Below are 18,225 nucleotides of genomic sequence, written 5' to 3'. Positions count from 1 at the left end.
CTACGTAAGCTAGCGATTGGTGGCTGGTTTCCAACCCACATTATATGTGCGCGGAATACAACACAATTTGATAATTCCATTATTCGTGGTTTTACGTCTCGGGACAACAATCATCGTAAGCTACGCAACAATAGTCGGTGAACGGATTAATTATGTACAACTGAACGTCTATCTTTCACGTACATCGAAATCTCAGCACACCGTATTCAACATCCCTCGCGGAAGACTGCATGTCTAACTAACTAGTACCGTGCCACCAAGTCGCTGAGTCATTTCCGAGCTTGAAACACAACATTGGAATACAATTAATCGTGCACATATGTGAACTCGCACTCATGTGAACGAAAACAGCACTGAATCACACTAGGTAAGTATCGGAATACGCATGACAAAAAGATAACACAAATCCACGAAGACTTCCACTAGCGTTCCGAAAACATTCCAGGGACAAAAGAAGCAACTACACTAACGTTCGACACATGTAAATTAGAGACGCATCCAGTCTATATATATCCAGTCCAGTATATATCACCACAGCCTAGCTCAGTTCATCTGCAACAGTTCCCGGCTGTTACACACACAGTATTCCAACTCGGAAGAAGCCCGAAGGAAAATATAAAACATTCAAACGGAAACGAGGTCCCGCAAGGCACATAGTGCGTTCCGCCATCTTGGCCGATGCTGTCGATGTCACTCCGATTCTCTCAGCGGGATTAGCGAGGCAGCGAAAACCAAAACTAACTGGTGTGCAGAGCTCGCCTTCAGTGGCGTATCTAATAGCTAATTGCGCCCATGGCAACATAGTTAACGTGATGTCCTTGGGGATGCGTTTTCGTGTGGTCCGCACTAGGTTCCACACTACAACCTCTCTAATCGCGGGTGCTTTACATCATTTGTGAATGTGCCAGGTTGAGTGTCCGACCTGGCACATTCACACCCGACCACATAATGGCGCCCCTGTTCACCTGGCGCCCATGCCACCTGTCCACACCTGCCACACCCTAGATACGCCACTGCTCGCCTTGATAACTCCTGGCTGTTTGGCGCACTGATCTCTATGTATAAAGGCTGGATAGCGGATGGGTGAGGGTACCGCGGGAAAGGGTACGCCAACCAGCCGCCATATTGCGGTGCTCAAAAGAGCCATTACCATGGAGGAAGGAAACTAGAGGAGGGGCCCCTCCGGCTATTTCCCCATACAAAGGAGCGTGCCAGCCCGCGCGCGGAACTCTGGGATGCACTTGGCCCCCATGTGACCGCACACGTGATATAAACAACATGGCAGCGCCCTTGCCAAACGTGAAGGGCGCGATTATTGGCAGTCGTAGCAATAGTTTTGCGTTATCAGTTATCATTTCATATTCTACGCTCCTCTCTCACTTTGTGCGTACGCCAAGAGGCAATAATAACGTGGAAGAAGCTTTGCGAAGATATAAACAATGTCAGGAAGTGAAAGTTACACCGAAGGCAGGATGAGTGCCATAGCCCATTTCGTAACGTTGAGCAGACTGGATCGTCGTATACATAAGCTACTTGTTATTTTCTTGGATGAATCATGAAGAACGGATCACGGGATGCGTATCACTCACCTTTGCCGCAGAGGATGCACCCACGTAAACGACGTACACGTAGTCACTGTTTCTACTCTTGACAACCACACAAAAAGTAGGAACCAAAGCGCAAAGTTGGGGTAGTTGGTGTGACATTACTAGTTTAGGCTGCCAAGGGGGACGTCGGACAAAGTAGGAGACACGCAACAGAAACAGCTTCTGGTTCTGTTGTCGTGTCTCCTACTTTGTCCGACGTCCCCCTTGGCAGCCTAAACTAGTAACAAAAAGTAGGGTTTATTAAGCAGGCTGCGAAGAAGCCGTGTTGAAAACAGAAATTCGGAGAAGTGAACCCCCTACACACATGCGCATGCAGAAAAATAGGCGCGCAAGTCAGTATCCATGTATATCAATGGAAGTATGTGCACACTCAAACGAAACACGCATACATGTCAGAAAAGGTAACATAGTGAGCTCTGCCAAAGGCAGCATATGAAATGGAGTATTGGGCATTACACATCTCTCTTGGTTTCAGGTGTAGGTGATTACTGTCCTCTAAACAGCGTGAGTTATGTGTACATTTGCCGGAACTGCTGGCTATGCATATCAGCAGTAGCCTTCTTTGATGCATGGTTCAAGCGTATGTCTAAATATTTTTGTGCTATGCTCTTTATCATATGATAGTAGTGGTTGTCCAGGGGTGCTTGTTCCAGCATGTGGTCTTCTCTAATAGTTTTAAACAGATTGGTGTGGGCGACACGGCTGAGCACATTGGTCAACATCATTTGCAACACCATCTTTGATGATAAGCCTGACCTTTGCATTGTACACCGAAACACCTTTTCGCTTTCCGTACATACATGAATTAAATCCTGTGATGGGTAGAGCAGCCAGCCCATGCTTTTCTGTCTAATTAGGGAATGCTGCGGAACACAGGCTGCAGGCACTGTTAGAACATCAACACAGGTCTCGCACTTCAAACACCTCTGGAGATATCGTGCCACATATCCAGCTATGTAGCCTACAACCCTGTCAGCAAAATCTGACAGCAGGCTGGGATCTGGGAGGTAGTCGTGGTCGGCTGCTGATGGGATGTCATCATCGTCTGTGCATAGTTGTTTCCGGTGAGTCGACCAATTAATAACCTCTTCAGGGCGATGTGCAGATCCACTTGTTACGTGCAGTATTGTAATATTGTCAAGGGGAAGACAGTTGCCTGTTGTCTTATTTCCAATTTCATTTTGAATTATCAACTTTTTGAAGGCAGACTCGAATTGGGATGCAGTTGGATTGTTGTTGCACCTTCCATGAGCACGAATCGCACCAAAAAAGAGTTCAAGGTGGTCCTGGCTCACTTTGTATGCAGGCAGGTACTTGAGCTTTGTGCTCTTTTACACCAGGTTAGTGTACAGAAGATCAATGCTGTTAAGGCAGACGAGAAAACCAAGAAACCCTGTTTTCCTGACGCTGTCCAAAAGAAGGGGCCCGTTTCTGCTTGTTCGCAGTGTTGATATGTAGTGCCGTGCTTCCTCAATGTACCTCCTTACTTCGCTGATGTTTTCATGGCAAAGTGGTTTCTTCCAGGATCTCTGTCGTATGTTTTGGGAATTGAGCACATCAAAACAATTGTTTATGGTTCGGAGAAAGTGCTCTGTTGCAGCAGTCTCCGTGAAGCCTGGCACGGAAAGTTCACGACATTCCTTCAACGCGTCTGCAACTGATGTACTAATTAGCTGAGCCGCAAGGCGGACTTTCATTGGTTGTCGGTGCCAATTAATGTGGGCTTGTCTTAATTTATTTCCAGCATGGATGCCTTCTTTTTGTTGTAAAGCATGCAGCTCTTGAATGTGGCTCCAGCACACCATGCCTCCATCATTCGTAAAAATGCAATGTTTGTCGCAGAGTGTGTTGCGTACAAGCTTTAGCATGTGGCAGGCATCTAGGAAAACAGCAACTGGATGTCCTGAGATTGGGTGCGAAAAGCTCGTCTTCAATCCAGATCTGTAATCAAGTGAACACCCAAGGCTTCTTAGCATTGCCAAGTTTGCTGCAGCGCCGTCACAGGTTAACGAGACAACTTCTGCTCCTGCTTCATGGGCAGCTGCAAGGCCTTGCTGAACCAGGTTTAATCGCTGCTCCCCTGATATTCCGTCAACTAAGAAGTACCCTAGTGGCAGCTTCCATCTGCCATTGATGGAAACAACCATTACTACGAATGCCTCCTTCGCTACTGTACCATCATTTGTGATGCCCGTGCCAAAGTCCACGTAGCCACACATGGTTTGTCCGTTCCACTCGACATGCTTTCGGATGGCCATCTCGTCCACCATCATACTACATAGTGTTGGCTGTTTTTTTGCTGTGTTGTCGCGTGCCCTCATTTTCAGTGCCTCAGTTGCTTCTCTGGAAAAACCTGGTTTCCCATCCACTGACTCATACCACTTCTTGAGTGTTCGTGGATGAGGCAGGCAGGTGTTGAAGGTTTCCCTCACATAGTTGTAGGCACGAACAGAATAAAAGTGAAGCGTAAGTGCAAAAGCTCTTAGCTCAGGGCTGTATTTCTTGAAATGTGTCCTGCCAGTGTGCTTTTCTGCTTGCCTTAGCAGTAGATCCTTGTTGGCTCCAGCCAGACTTGAAAGAACGTCTGCATTTTCTTGAAGTAGGATGCTTTTTGACGTAAGGTCTCCGATAACATCCTCCAGTTTTGCAATTTTCCGTTTCATACGGCGCTGTTGTTGTTGAAGAGCCTTAATTCTCTTTTTGCTTGCAGTGTGCAGGTTGCCTAACCGTTTAACCTCCTTTTTTAAGAAGGCTTTAACGGGCGTGTCCTGTGCTTGTGATGTTCCCTACACGAGCAAAGATATAATGAATAACGTTGGCTCCAAACTGAACATAACAGGATGGAAGAGTGAGACAGATTAAATGTGTCAGTCCCCACTCAGTGTCCTGTTATTATCAGCATAAGTGTAGGTATGGTGCTTGCACACAACAGAAGTATGGTTTGCCAGTCAAAAACTTGCGAGCATGATGTGTTAGTGGAATACCATGGTTATCTGCTTTGTAGAGACATGCCACCATGCACCAAGACTGTAAAATGAGAAAAAGGTTTGATTGGGCAACAAGGAGATCACACCATGCAAATCACACAGACAATTCATTGGTTTCATAACTTTTATTCATATATCACGATCAAGAAGAAGCTAAAAAAATCAATCACTATGAAAAAAAAGAAAAGCTTGCTACAACCATGATTGTGAGCTACAGTTACGAGGAATGATCAGAATGATTGGCTGTCAATTCACTTATCAAATTATAGAATGCATGCAAATCATGTATTCATATGATTTGAGTATCACTTCACAGCTGGAGAACCGAAGTCAACCAGGATTGCAGTCCACATAGTGAGAATGTAAATAAAATTCAAAATCAACATTCCTTTGTAGTCAATGCCTGACGTGGGAATGTATGTTGTAACAAGCACGAAATGATCCTTACCACCTCAGAAGGCAGTGGGTTTGCTTCAATCTCGCGGACAGTGGCGTCCTGCTGAGAAAAATGAAAATCAGAACCAACATTCTGTTGTAGTTAGTACCTGACATTGGGAAAGCATGTTTTGAGAGGCACAAAGGATCCTTACCATCTCACAAGGCACTGGACCTTCTTTGAACTCACTGGCAGTGGTGTCCTGCTGAGAAAAATGAAAATCAGAACAAGTATTCTTTTGTAGTTAATACTGACATTGGGAAAGCATGCTGTGATAGGTACAAAGGATCCTTACCATCTCACAAGGCACTTGACTTTCTTTGACCACACTGGCAGTCGTGTCCTGCTGGGAAAAATTCACTGACATGCTTTCCACACCTGACACTGGAATGTAAAGAATGTATCTACCAACCAGATTGAAGTGAGGATGGGCATGTTGCAGGCACCCGTCGCCATCAGTAGCGTGTGTCCTCACTACGACCTTGAATATTTACAATAATATGCACTGTCTAAATATGCATGTGACTGAGTGGATGTCAATCTCACCAATTCATCGACAAGTTCCATGTATGGATTCGATAAGATACCATCACAACAGAACCCAGTGCTGTCCTAAAGCAAAGTAAGAAACAAAATAGTACAAACACCACAGTAATTGTGACAAGCATTCAATAAGCACCCTGCTCACATTGCTAAGATCAGAGATGTCTTGTGGTCTTTGAATGTCCCGCTCCTCTTCACTTGGAATGACAACATGGTGCTGTGGATCTGGCCCTTGTGTGCTAGGGATATCCTATAAATTAAAAAATTTATGCCACAGGAGGTCAGCAGTTGCAGCTACCACTGGCTCATGGCAGCTCATTGGACCCTTGGCTCACTCACTGGCTACTCTACAACTGCTCGGTGCCTGACTGGCACTTCCGATTCAATCACCCATGCCACTCAGCAAGACGTTAAATACCAGTCTTATGATACTGAACACATTGATAGCACGGGAGTAAATTGTGACTGAGCACTTCAGATTTGAGGGCAATTTCCCTGGATGATCCCTGAGACAGGACGCTCAGCTCACCAATTGCGACCTATTTTCATTAATCACTCGCTCTATTCTCCGTTCGCTCGGGCTCTCAGTCTGCCGACCCATATTCGGTTCAATTTCTAGTGAATGAGCTAGAGCGAGCATGTCATATACGCGAGTTCGACACCACAGCTGGCAGCAGTAATTTCGGACCCCCCCCCAAAAAAAAAAAAATTCACCTTGGACCCCCTGCAATGGGTGTTGTGGTTGAATGAGGCCTTAATTACGTTGTTTTCCGCATTATAAGCCCTGTGGAATTATGACTTCTATCCCAGTTTTTCGCGACCCCCCCTCCCCTGACTTTCTGGAGAAACCACTGGCTGGCAGACAACCCAAAACACAGACTGATCGCTATTGTAAACAATATCTTCCACATACTTGACCACAGGCGACACTAGGAAGAACTTGCGGTATAGCCCCATGTCGTAAACGAACTCGAAGCGGCGAAGTCCTGTCGATGTCTTGGTTCCGGAAATGCTTGGAACAAAGTTTACTCCATTTCGTTGGGGTCCACCCAACACTTCCAATAGCGGTGACCCAAGCATCGCGTAGTGTAGGTTCCAAGGGGAAGCTAACAGAACAGGCAATGTAACTCTGCAATGTTCGCACAAAGGAAACCGAAAGTCACAATACTTACGAATGAAACGTTATTCCGGTGACAAGACTGCTCTCCGTTGAACGACTGCCGCACCCAGGGCAGCAGCAATTCACCATAATTACGATGTTCAACAGCAATCATCAACCAGCGGGTACGTAAACAACAAACAACGTAAGCGCCCGGATAACACCCAACAAACACACCGCGCTACAATCCGAAACTTAAGGGAGGTCACGTGGGGGCCAACAAGTAATGGCGGTTCTGCACCTAGCGAACGCTAGAGGAGTCCCACGCGGGTGAGAGAGAAAGGGCATCTCCTTTAGTTTCCTTCCTCCATGGCCATTACAGCCAGGTCACCGGAGCTCATCCAAAACTGCCGTCAAACTAAGGAAGCCGCCATTAAGCGTCCCCGTGTTGCCAGGCCAGAACTGGCGGAGCCCGCTAGTTTTGGCGGAGAAAATCGGAACAATGGTTTTGGTTCATGTTTGTCGTTTTGTCACTGTGTGTGTCAAACAAAGACGTGTGAAACGTGATAAAAAGCAATTAAATCAAGAGTGGGGTCATATCTTGTGTGTTTTATTGTTCCGATGTATTCTTTTAGACTGGCCTTCACCTCTGAGCTTTCTAAATCGAGCCTACTTAGATTTCGATTTCTATTCCGTGGTTGTCAAACCTGTCAAGCCATAAAACGCGTGAACGTATCTTTAATTAGTCAGTTTATTCGCGATTTCAAAGATATCGTGATTACCGATGCCTTTAAATGGAGCCGAAATCCGAGAGCTTCGACGCTCTGTTTCGGAAGTCAGCAACATAAATATGAAACTCCCTATTGGCCTCTGGCGATGGAACTCCCCATTAATAATCCCAAAATAAAGTTGTTATTGTTGTTGCCCAATAAATGCATGGAAGAGAACTGCAAGCAGTGCAGAGAGGGTGGATCAAGAGTATCTTTCCTAAAGTAAGTAGCCTGCTTTTCCTTCTTTCATGTGTGTGAAATTCTTCCACTATGTTTTTGAGTGAATTAAGTTTGTCTTTCACTAGCCGTGCAGCTTTGTACATCAGAGTGCCAATATATACAAACATAGCTTTATTTTTCTAACATTTACCCAAACCTATAAATTTCAACATCAGAAATATTTTACTAACACAGCATTGACTAGAGGGCACATGCCGCAAGGTAGCATGCCGCTTAACACCCACCTTATCCCAGTTACTGGGGATAAGGTGGGTGCTAAATATTTGTTTGATCCCATCTGCCATGTTTTTGTTCAACCATCGAGAAAAGGAAGCAGTGCAAGTTACAAAGAAAATAATTGTGTTTCAGATACAAGTACACACACATATAGGAGCACCTTGTATTTTCCTCAAGATAATACAAGCACTCAGATATTTTCACTCTGGGAATATGCCAAGCAGATGCTGCACCATCCCATTAACAGCTCCACTCGGGAAGGGTCTGTTGCAATGGGGATGCATGCACCTGCAGCTGGAGATCCTATAGCTTTTTCCGACACATTTGAAGGTGTATTATGCGTGTGCTACACGAAGATAAAGAGGGCACTACTTCTGTTGTTTCTGTAACATTGTTAATGAAAATTTGTCGCCTTCACAGGCTCCCACAACAACATACGGAACGATATTCGAAATGGGTTCAGCGACTTGAGGAAGTGAATGTGAAATCCTACACTGACTGCAAACACGACCTCATGTGCTCTACTCATTTTCAGCAATGCTCCTTTTATGGTGGACACAGTCGAGCTGTACTGAAGCATGGTGCATGCCCTGGCGTTCCGGCACCAGGTCAACAAAGTATACATGTTCAGGTGACGGAGCTTACACTGTTTCATTCCTTTTACTGTCAGTGTGCCTCTGTACTTCTCTGTGAATTTTCTCAATTTTATCCTGCTTGTGCTTGTGTGCAGGTCATGCAAGAGTATACCAACAACAAAGTGTGTCTCATATGCAAACCCCTTCAAGCATTTGCCATGAAGCCATGACACAGGAATGGCTTCACTTGGGCCATTCAGTTGAAAGTCTGCTTGCGGCGTACTTTTTGCTTGAGCAAGTGTTTTTAAAATCCTTTAAAAAGTGAAGTACTAATTAAAAGTACATGATTGCTGCATAAATGTAATTTTTAAAAGCCAGAAAAGCTAAAAAAGGGTGGCCAGATAGTTTGTGTGAGGCATATTCATCTAGCACATGTTACATTACTAAAATTCATGTACAACCCCAAAACTATGGCTTAAATTTTTGTGCAATTATACCAAAACCAAGGAAGAATCTCCAGCAAAGTGCGCGGGCACTACAACTGTCTACATCAAGCATATATGTGCTACAACATGTTCTACATCGTGGCTGCTCAGTCGATCATCTCTTTTATATGGGGAGTACCGACACTGATAGTGCAGCCTGGTGTGGTGAATGCTCCTGTGTAATACAGTCACAGCTTGTTACAGAGAAAGTCAATGCAATTGTATTTTTACTGAAACAAAATAGAATCATCTCTTGATTGATGAAATGCACAAATTCCTTTATTTGATTAACAGTGCCCTCTCAAACAAAACCCATTTCCATATTTATTGCAAAATTACAGGCCTCGGTTTATGAATCTCAATTCATTATAATATTTTGCAGGAATATTGACCATTCATCAATTGTGTGTTAATTATATTCGATACAGTAAAGTAGACCACTCATGATCACCATCCATTCTGTTAATATAGAGGTGTACCTGTGTCAAACAGCCCGTATACCTACAACATCATATTTACGGTCTGACTTTTTCAAGTTAAACTCATCTCCTACTGATTATTACCTCGAATCAGTTGAGCCCCAATTTTGGTTGAACGTGATCTCTGTCTGAACTCCAATCATGTGTCATATCTACTAATTAGTGGCAATATGAATGCGTATGTATGATGTAAAATTATTTTAGTGCAAAAATAAACTATGCAAGGCACCTTTGATATCACAACATTCAGCATTTGTGACCATTAGTTGTGACAACTGTATATTTGACTGCCTTTACCTGAGGTTCAGTTGCACAGAGAAAAGAGAAAAATTACGAAGCTTATATCACCCAAATGCATCAGCAGCACCTGATGTCATCCTGATTTACAGATGGGAAACTGAAAAACTGTACCTCCACAATTTTTTTTCCCTTTTCTAGGGAGCATACTTAAAAAAAGACAGACGCAAGTATAGTTTGCTCAGACGTAGCGCTTTAGAACAGCATCCCATCCACAACTACGTTTTTACATGCTCCTTGGCAGCAGCAGCTACATGTCTGTTGACTACCCCGTGAAACAGCTTAATTTTACTGTGCTGTGCTCTAATGAAATCGTGACTCGCATTAATAAACAGATTTTCTTTGTTGCAACAAAGGTGTGTGTTGCTCTCTCATTCACCTACACGTTTCCCTCTACTTCGTGCATTCGAATAGCTATTCTGCCTGAATCACGGCAGATTGTGATATCGTACATCGACCTACAGAGCTCTGTGCTAAGTACCGTCAACATGCGCAGTTCATTCGATGCAAACAACTTGATGCATCTGTTTTAATAGTTCAATTGCATGATGCAGCTAGCACGATGATCCATATGCTGCGTACTTCACTTCGCTAAACTTGAAACGAATTCACGAAAAGGAACGCAGGTCACTGTTCATGATAGAAGTGGTAAATGGCACGCAAATGTAAAGGCCACAGCACCGATAACACTACTCCAACAAACGCGGAGACGTAAACAAGGCTTGAAGCCCGGAAGCCACAAATCACCAATATATCAAGATATATTGTAGAGCATATAGTAGTATAGCATGCAGTAGGATTGGCTGTATGGCGCAATTGGTGGAGCAATCACATCACTGGACTGCAGCCCGCCGCAGCGACGTAGTCGCCGGATGATTGTGCTAATTTCGGAAATTACCTTCTGGGAATCTCTGCCACCATTCAGGAAGGCTTTGAAAAAGGTTTAGTTGTGGGAAACTTTGAACTTTCAATTGAACTTTGAGAATTGCCAAGCCAATCTCACTGTTTTTATTTGTACAACAGTATCGCAACAAAAATAGCCCCCCCCCAAAAAAAAAAAAAGTAAATATTCGGCTTTATCCCCGCCTGCTCAATTGTCGCAAAGAAAAGCGCATGGAAGATGCGGGGAGAGGAGTAAGTGACCCCCTCTTGTTTTACCTTTCTTTCCCCCGCATGGACCTTGATGCTGGGAACAACTGTCTTATCACAAAGAATCCAAAACAAGTCTTGTCACAAAAAACGCCCAACAAATGAAGCTGGGGCACTTCCTCCTGGAAACCAACATTACATGCACGCTTCTTCGCAAAAATCAAGCAGGCGCAGCTGAAGTTGAAGCGTAATTTTTACTTGTTTTTGACGATTTTGAATTGCGATACTGTGCACAGTTTTTGTTGGGTCTGTTGGGCGCTTATCCGTGGAGGACTTCGTATTTCTGTAAAAAAGAAAGTGAGGCTCGTGTGGCAATTTTCGAAGTTCACTTGACTAAAACTTTCCTGCAATTAAAAATTGCCCAAAGCCTTCCTCTATGGTGGCAAAAGTTTCCAGAACTGGTAACTACCGAAAGTCCCGCAACACCCTGTAATGCGCTACATATTAAACATAAATGTGTACTGTCGCACAAACAAGCTTGTTACATCCCAGAGGGCATGTTAACTGCAGTGAGCCCAGTTGGGCGCTCCAACTCTAGCCCAACATTACCTACTTCTAAAATGAATAATTCAAACATTTAGCTAATTGGCTGACTCCGATATCGTACAGCTCGAGTTGTAGGGTCCAGTGCCAGTAACCTAGGGGCAGTGATAGAATCTACCTCGAATAAATAATTTTAACTGTATCTTTATACGCAAATAAATATCTGTATTCAGTAAAAACCCTCTATATTAACCTAATGTATGCATGTTTGCGCATAATCTCAGTATGCGCCATCATGTTCATTATGACAGAGGTTGCACAATGGCTCAGATAGGTGTATAAATATTCCACATATCTTGCAGACCCACCCACCCCTTCTCAACAAAATAGACCCTACCGCACAAAGAACTGCTTACCAACTTCTTGATGACTCCATCTGCTTTCCCTCTTAGCAGTGGTGGCAGGAGACGGAATACAGCACTGACCAGGGCACCTAATGCAATGGGCAATTTACAATGGCCACTAAATGTAATATTCTGAAGTTACACACCTCTAATTTACACAATAAACTGAGATTGTGCAGTGCCATACCTTCAACACAGAACCACTGCATTCTGACCAGCAAACAACTCCATAAATAACCACAGCATAAGGCGCACCACTGGGAGAAGCAGGTATTCACGTGATTCAAAAGCATAACATAGCTGTATCCACTGCTATGAGGGTGTGACGCCACATTATGCAGAGGCCAAATACAATAATACAAACATGCTAACCGTAGGAACAGCGGGGAATTCAACCATCTCAGGGAAAAGAGGTGCAGGGATACCTGCAGATATGTACGGGAGCTGCAGGGATGCCGGGGTGCGATTGCAAGTAGTAGTCAAGTAGTATTGTCATTGAAATATATATTGAAATACACCAGAGTGAGGTACACACATACTGTGAAGTCGAGGGAGAAGCTTGCCTGCATTTTCTCGACAGGTATTCAATATTGTAGAGATACTCTCTCTCTCTCTCTTATCTATCTCTATATTCTACCTCGTGATATTCTATACGTTGCGATACTCTGTGCAATTTTGTAGTATCACAACGCACAAGTATTTTATTCTGGGCGCGTACCTGTGAACGTGGTGAATTACTCCATCTGCACATTAATATTTTGCTATTCTAGGAACTGTATTATATAAAAATCAGACATTACGTGAGAATTCCGTCCTGCGTTGAACTGCGAAAATTCCCAAACCACTCTGCCTTTCACCTGAATGATGCAAAGGCACACTACAGTGACAAGCACATTTGGAAAACGGGGGAAGAAGAAAAAACAACTGATTTGTATGATCAAGGTCAGAGTAACATCCAAGCAGACGTCACACTGTTTCAAGATCATCTAACCCTGTGCGTTTGTACGATCGACGTGTTCTCTCCTTTGCATTGTCCCACGACCATCCTAAACACGAGTGTGGCACAGCTGCTACCTGCAGTCAAATAAGTATGGTGTTCCTTTCCAATATGTGTGCTTTTGTGCAGGTGGCGAGCGCCACACACACTGTAAAAAATTTCACCCTAAAAAAAACGGGCAAATACAAGGAAATTTTGCTGCCAAACACTGCAATTTTTTTACGGCAGCCCGTAAAATAATTTGACCGTTTCTTTTTACGGTGGCCAGTTTTAATGACGGTCAGCTACCAGCATTTGGAACTGCCGTTTGCTGTTCCTTTTACGGTGTCCCGTTTTAATCACGCCATCTACCAGCATTTGCAACTGCCATTTGTTGTTCTTTTTTACGGGGGACAGTTTTAATGACGGGCATCTGCCAGTATTTGGAACTGCTGTTTGCGATTTATCCTTACGGTGTCCCGTTTTGATGACGGCCATCGTGTAGTATTTGAAACTGCCATTCGCTGTTTTTTTTTTTTACATTCTGCATTTGCAGGGGTTTATGAGTGGCGGGACAAATAGCGGATAACGTCCGATTCAACTATAAGAAAGGTATGCCATGCATGATAATATGTAACACATGATGACTTTGATCAAGCATAGTTTATTAACCATGTACAATGGATAATGATCACTCATGGTGGCCAGAAATCCTCTCCCTTTCAAACACTGCAAGAGAAAAAATGTGGGTGAGCGGAACCGGTAACCAGCTTATACGAGCACTCATCTTTCTTGAGAAACAATCCCGAAAAATGGAAATGCCCAGCAATGTGGCCAGAAGTGTTCTCCCTTTCAAACCCTGCGAGCGAAAAAATGTGGCTGAGCGGAACAGGTAACCAGCTTGCACGAGCATTCACCTTTATCGAGAACCAATCACGAAAAATGGAAATGCCCAGGAATGTGTTTAGAAGTGTTCTCCCTTTCAAACCCTGTAACGGAAAAAATGTGGGTGAGCGGAACAAATAACCAGCTTGCACGAGCACACACCTTTCTCGAAGAAAGAGGAACGAAAATGGGAAATGCCCAGGAATGTGGCCAGAAATGCCCTCTCTTTCAAACACTGCAAGGGGAAAAATGTGGGTGAGCGGAACAGGTAACCAGCTTGCAGGAGCACTTACCTTTCTCGAAGAAACAGGAACGAAAATAATGGGAAATGCCCAGGAATGTGGCCAGAAATGCCCTTTCTTTCAAACACTGCAAGGGGAAAAATGTGGGTTAGCGGAACAGGTAACCAGCTTGCAGGAGCACTCACCTTCCTCGAACAAACAGGAACGAAAATGGGAAATGCCCTCTCTTTCAAACACTGCAAGGGGAAAGATATGGGTTTGCCTGAACAGGTAACCAGCTGGCAGGAGCACTCACCTTCCTCGAACAAACAGGAACGAAAATGGGAAATGCCCAGGAATGTGGCCAGAAATGCCCTCTCTTTCAAACACTGCAAGGGGAAAAATGTGGGTGAGCGGAACAGGTAACAAGCCTGCAGGAGCACTTACCTTTCTCGAAGAAACAGGAACGAAAATGGGAAATGCCCAGGAATGTGGCCAGAAATGCATTCTTTTTCAAACACTGCAAGGGGAAAAATGTGGGTTAGCGGAACAGGTAACCAGCTTGCAGGAGCACTTACTTTTCTCGAAGAAACAGGAACGAAAATGGGAAATGCCCAGGAATGTGGCCAGAAATGCCCTCTTTTTCAAACACTGCAAGGGGAAAAATGTGGGCTAGCGGAACAGGTAACCAGCTTGCAGGAGCACTTACCTTTCTCGAAGAAACGGGAACGAAAATAATGGGAAATGCCCAGGAATGTGGCCACAAATGCCCTCTCTTTCAAACACTGCAAGGGGAAAAATGTGGGTTAGCGGAACAGGTAACCAGCTTGCAGAAGCACTCACCTTTCTCGAGAAACAATCCCGAAAAATGGAAATGCCGAGGAATGTGGCCAGAAGTGTTCTCCCTTTCAAACCCTGCGAGCGAAAAAATGTGGGTGAGCGGAACAGGTAACCAGCTTGCACGAGCACACACCTTTCTCGAACAAACAGGAACGAAAATGGGAAATGCCCAGGAATGTGGCCAGAAATGCCCTCTCTTTCAAACACTGCAAGGGGGAAAATGTGGGTTAGCGGAACAGGTAACCAGCTTGCACGAGCACTCACCTTTATCGAGAAACAATCACGAAAAATGGAAATGCCCAGGAATGTGGCCAGAAGTGTTCTCCCTTTCAAACCATGTAACGAAAAAAAATGTGGGTGAGCGGAACAGGTAACCAGCTTGCACGAGCACACACCTTTCTCGAACAAACAAGAACGAAAATGGGAAATGAACAGGAATGCGGCCAGAAATGTCCTCTCTTTCAAACACTGCAAGGGGAAAAATGTGGGTGAGCGGAACAGGTAACCAGCTTGCAGGAGCACTTACCTTTCTCGAAGAAACAGGAACGAAAATGGGAAATGCCCAGGAATGTGGCCAGAAATGCCCTCTCTTTCAAACACTGCAAGGGGAAAAATGTGGGTGAGCGGAACAGGTAACCAGCTTGCAGGAGCACTTACCTTTCTCGAAGAAACAGGAACGAAAATGGGAAATGCCCAGGAATGTGGCCAGAAATGCCCTCTCTTTCAAACACTGCAAGGGGAAAAATGTGAGTGAGCGGAACAGGTAACCAGCCTGCAGGAGCACTTACCTTTCTCGAAGAAACAGGAACGAAAATGGGAAATGCCCAGGAATGTGGCCAGAAATGCCCTCTCTTTCAAACACTGCAAGGGGGAAAATGTGGGTTAGCGGAACAGGTAACCAGCTTGCACGAGCACTCACCTTTCTCGAACAAACAGGAACGAAAATGGGAAATGCCCAGGAATGTGGCCAGAAATGCCCTCTCTTTCAAACACTGCAAGGGGGAAAATGTGGGTTAGCGGAACAGGTAACCAGCTTGCACGAGCACTCACCTTTATCGAGAAACAATCACGAAAAATGGAAATGCCCAGGAATGTGGCCAGAAGTGTTCTCCATTTCAAACCATGTAACGAAAAAAAATGTGGGTGAGCGGAACAGGTAACCAGCTTGCACGAGCACACACCTTTCTCGAACAAACAAGAACGAAAATGGGAAATGAACAGGAATGCGGCCAGAAATGTCCTCTCTTTCAAACACTGCAAGGGGAAAAATGTGGGTGAGCGGAACAGGTAACCAGCTTGCAGGAGCACTTACCTTTCTCGAAGAAACAGGAACGAAAATGGGAAATGCCCAGGAATGTGGCCAGAAATGCCCTCTCTTTCAAACACTGCAAGGGGAAAAATGTGGGTGAGCGGAACAGGTAACCAGCTTGCAGGAGCACTTACCTTTCTCGAAGAAACAGGAACGAAAATGGGAAATGCCCAGGAATGTGGCCAGAAATGCCCTCTCTTTCAAACACTGCAAGGGGAAAAATGTGAGTGAGCGGAACAGGTAACCAGCCTGCAGGAGCACTTACCTTTCTCGAAGAAACAGGAACGAAAATGGGAAACGCCCAGGAATGTGGCCAGAAATGCCCTCTCTTTCAAACACTGCAAGGGGAAAAATGTGGGTGAGCGGAACAGGTAACCAGCTTGCAGGAGCACTTACCTTTCTCGAAGAAACAGGAACGAAACTGGGAAATGCCCAGGAATGTGGCCAGAAATGCCCTCTTTTTCAAACACTGCAAGGGGAAAAATGTGGGCTAGCGGAACAGGTAACCAGCTTGCAGGAGCACTTACCTTTCTCGAAGAAACAGGAACGAAAATAATGGGAAATGCCCAGGAATGTGGCCAGAAATGCCCTCTCTTTCAAACACTGCAAGGGGAAAAATGTGGGTTAGCGGAACAGGTAACCAGCTTGCAGGAGCACTTACCTTTCTCGAAGAAACAGGAACGAAAATGGGAAATGCCCAGGAATGTGTGCAGAAATGCCCTCTCTTTCAAACACTGCAAGGGGGAAAATGTGGGTGACCGGAACAGGTAACCAGCTTGCAGGAGCACACACCTCTCTCGAAAAAACAAGAACGAAAATTGGAAATGCCCAGGAATGTGGCCAGAAATGCCCTCTCTTTCAAACACTGCAAGGGGAAAAATGTGGGTGAGCGGAACAGGTAAGCAGCTTGCAGGGGCACTTACCTTTCTCGAAGAAACAGGAACGAAAATGGGAAATGCCCAGGAATGTGGCCAGAAATGCCCTCTCTTTCACACAGCAAGGGGGAAAATGTGGGTGAGCGGAACAGGTAACCAGCTTGCAGGAGCACTTACCTTTCTCGAAGAAACAGGAACGAAAATGGGAAATGCCCAGGAATGTGGCCAGAAATGCCCTCTCTTTCAAACACTGCAAGGGGAAAAATGTGGGTTAGCGGAACAGGTAACCAGCTTGCACGAGCACTCACCTTTATCGAGAAACAATCACGAAAAATGGAAATGCCCAGGAATGTGGCCAGAAGTGTTCTCCCTTTCAAACCATGTAACGAAAAAAAATGTGGGTGAGCGGAACAGGTAACCAGCTTGCACGAGCACACACCTTTCTCGAACAAACAAGAACGAAAATGGGAAATGAACAGGAATGCGGCCAGAAATGTCCTCTCTTTCAAACACTGCAAGGGGAAAAATGTGGGTGAGCGGAACAGGTAACCAGCTTGCAGGAGCACTTACCTTTCTCGAAGAAACAGGAACGAAAATGGGAAATGCCCAGGAATGTGGCCAGAAATGCCCTCTCTTTCAAACACTGCAAGGGGAAAAATGTGGGTGAGCGGAACAGGTAACCAGCTTGCAGGAGCACTTACCTTTCTCGAAGAAACAGGAACGAAAATGGGAAATGCCCAGGAATGTGGCCAGAAATGCCCTCTCTTTCAAACACTGCAAGGGGAAAAATGTGGGTGAGCGGAACAGGTAACCAGCCTGCAGGAGCACTTACCTTTCTCGAAGAAACAGGAACGAAAATGGGAAACGCCCAGGAATGTGGCCAGAAATGCCCTCTCTTTCAAACACTGCAAGGGGAAAAATGTGGGTGAGCGGAACAGGTAACCAGCCTGCAGGAGCACTTACCTTTCTCGAAGAAACAGGAACGAAACTGGGAAATGCCCAGGAATGTGGCCAGAAATGCCCTCTTTTTCAAACACTGCAAGGGGAAAAATGTGGGCTAGCGGAACAGGTAACCAGCTTGCAGGAGCACTTACCTTTCTCGAAGAAACAGGAACGAAAATAATGGGAAATGCCCAGGAATGTGGCCAGAAATGCCCTCTCTTTCAAACACTGCAAGGGGAAAAATGTGGGTTAGCGGAACAGGTAACCAGCTTGCAGGAGCACTTACCTTTCTCGAAGAAACAGGAACGAAAATGGGAAATGCCCAGGAATGTGTGCAGAAATGCCCTCTCTTTCAAACACTGCAAGGGGGAAAATGTGGGTGACCGGAACAGGTAACCAGCTTGCAG

At 45.0% G+C, this 18,225-nt stretch overlaps 4 long non-coding RNA genes across 4 annotated transcripts; all 4 read right to left on the bottom strand.

The window, feature by feature from the left end:
* Nucleotides 1–5,204: 5,204 nt before the first annotated feature.
* On the bottom strand, nucleotides 5,205–5,463 carry LOC135371049 (uncharacterized). The gene is made up of 3 exons (XR_010415499.1): nucleotides 5,443–5,463; nucleotides 5,326–5,373; nucleotides 5,205–5,235 (listed from the first exon to the last, which is right to left on the bottom strand). It is a non-coding gene; the product is annotated as an uncharacterized LOC135371049 (long non-coding RNA).
* Nucleotides 5,464–14,058: 8,595 nt separating this feature from the next.
* Nucleotides 14,059–14,360, bottom strand: LOC135371043 (uncharacterized). Its single transcript, XR_010415498.1, has 3 exons — nucleotides 14,300–14,360; nucleotides 14,169–14,241; nucleotides 14,059–14,109 (listed from the first exon to the last, which is right to left on the bottom strand). It is a non-coding gene; the product is annotated as an uncharacterized LOC135371043 (long non-coding RNA).
* A 335-nt stretch (nucleotides 14,361–14,695) lies between these two features.
* Nucleotides 14,696–15,287, bottom strand: LOC135371037 (uncharacterized). The gene is made up of 4 exons (XR_010415497.1): nucleotides 15,219–15,287; nucleotides 15,088–15,160; nucleotides 14,957–15,018; nucleotides 14,696–14,767 (listed from the first exon to the last, which is right to left on the bottom strand). It is a non-coding gene; the product is annotated as an uncharacterized LOC135371037 (long non-coding RNA).
* Nucleotides 15,288–17,183: 1,896 nt separating this feature from the next.
* Nucleotides 17,184–17,505, bottom strand: LOC135371030 (uncharacterized). The gene is made up of 3 exons (XR_010415496.1): nucleotides 17,447–17,505; nucleotides 17,316–17,388; nucleotides 17,184–17,246 (listed from the first exon to the last, which is right to left on the bottom strand). It is a non-coding gene; the product is annotated as an uncharacterized LOC135371030 (long non-coding RNA).
* Between the last annotated feature and the right edge of the window lie 720 nt (nucleotides 17,506–18,225).

Source organism: Ornithodoros turicata, chromosome 1 (assembly GCF_037126465.1).
Source record: "Ornithodoros turicata isolate Travis chromosome 1, ASM3712646v1, whole genome shotgun sequence".
NCBI classification, from domain to species: domain Eukaryota; kingdom Metazoa; phylum Arthropoda; class Arachnida; order Ixodida; family Argasidae; genus Ornithodoros; species Ornithodoros turicata.
Note: the sequence above shows the minus strand (reverse complement) of the source record. Positions and strands in the feature narration are given on the sequence as shown.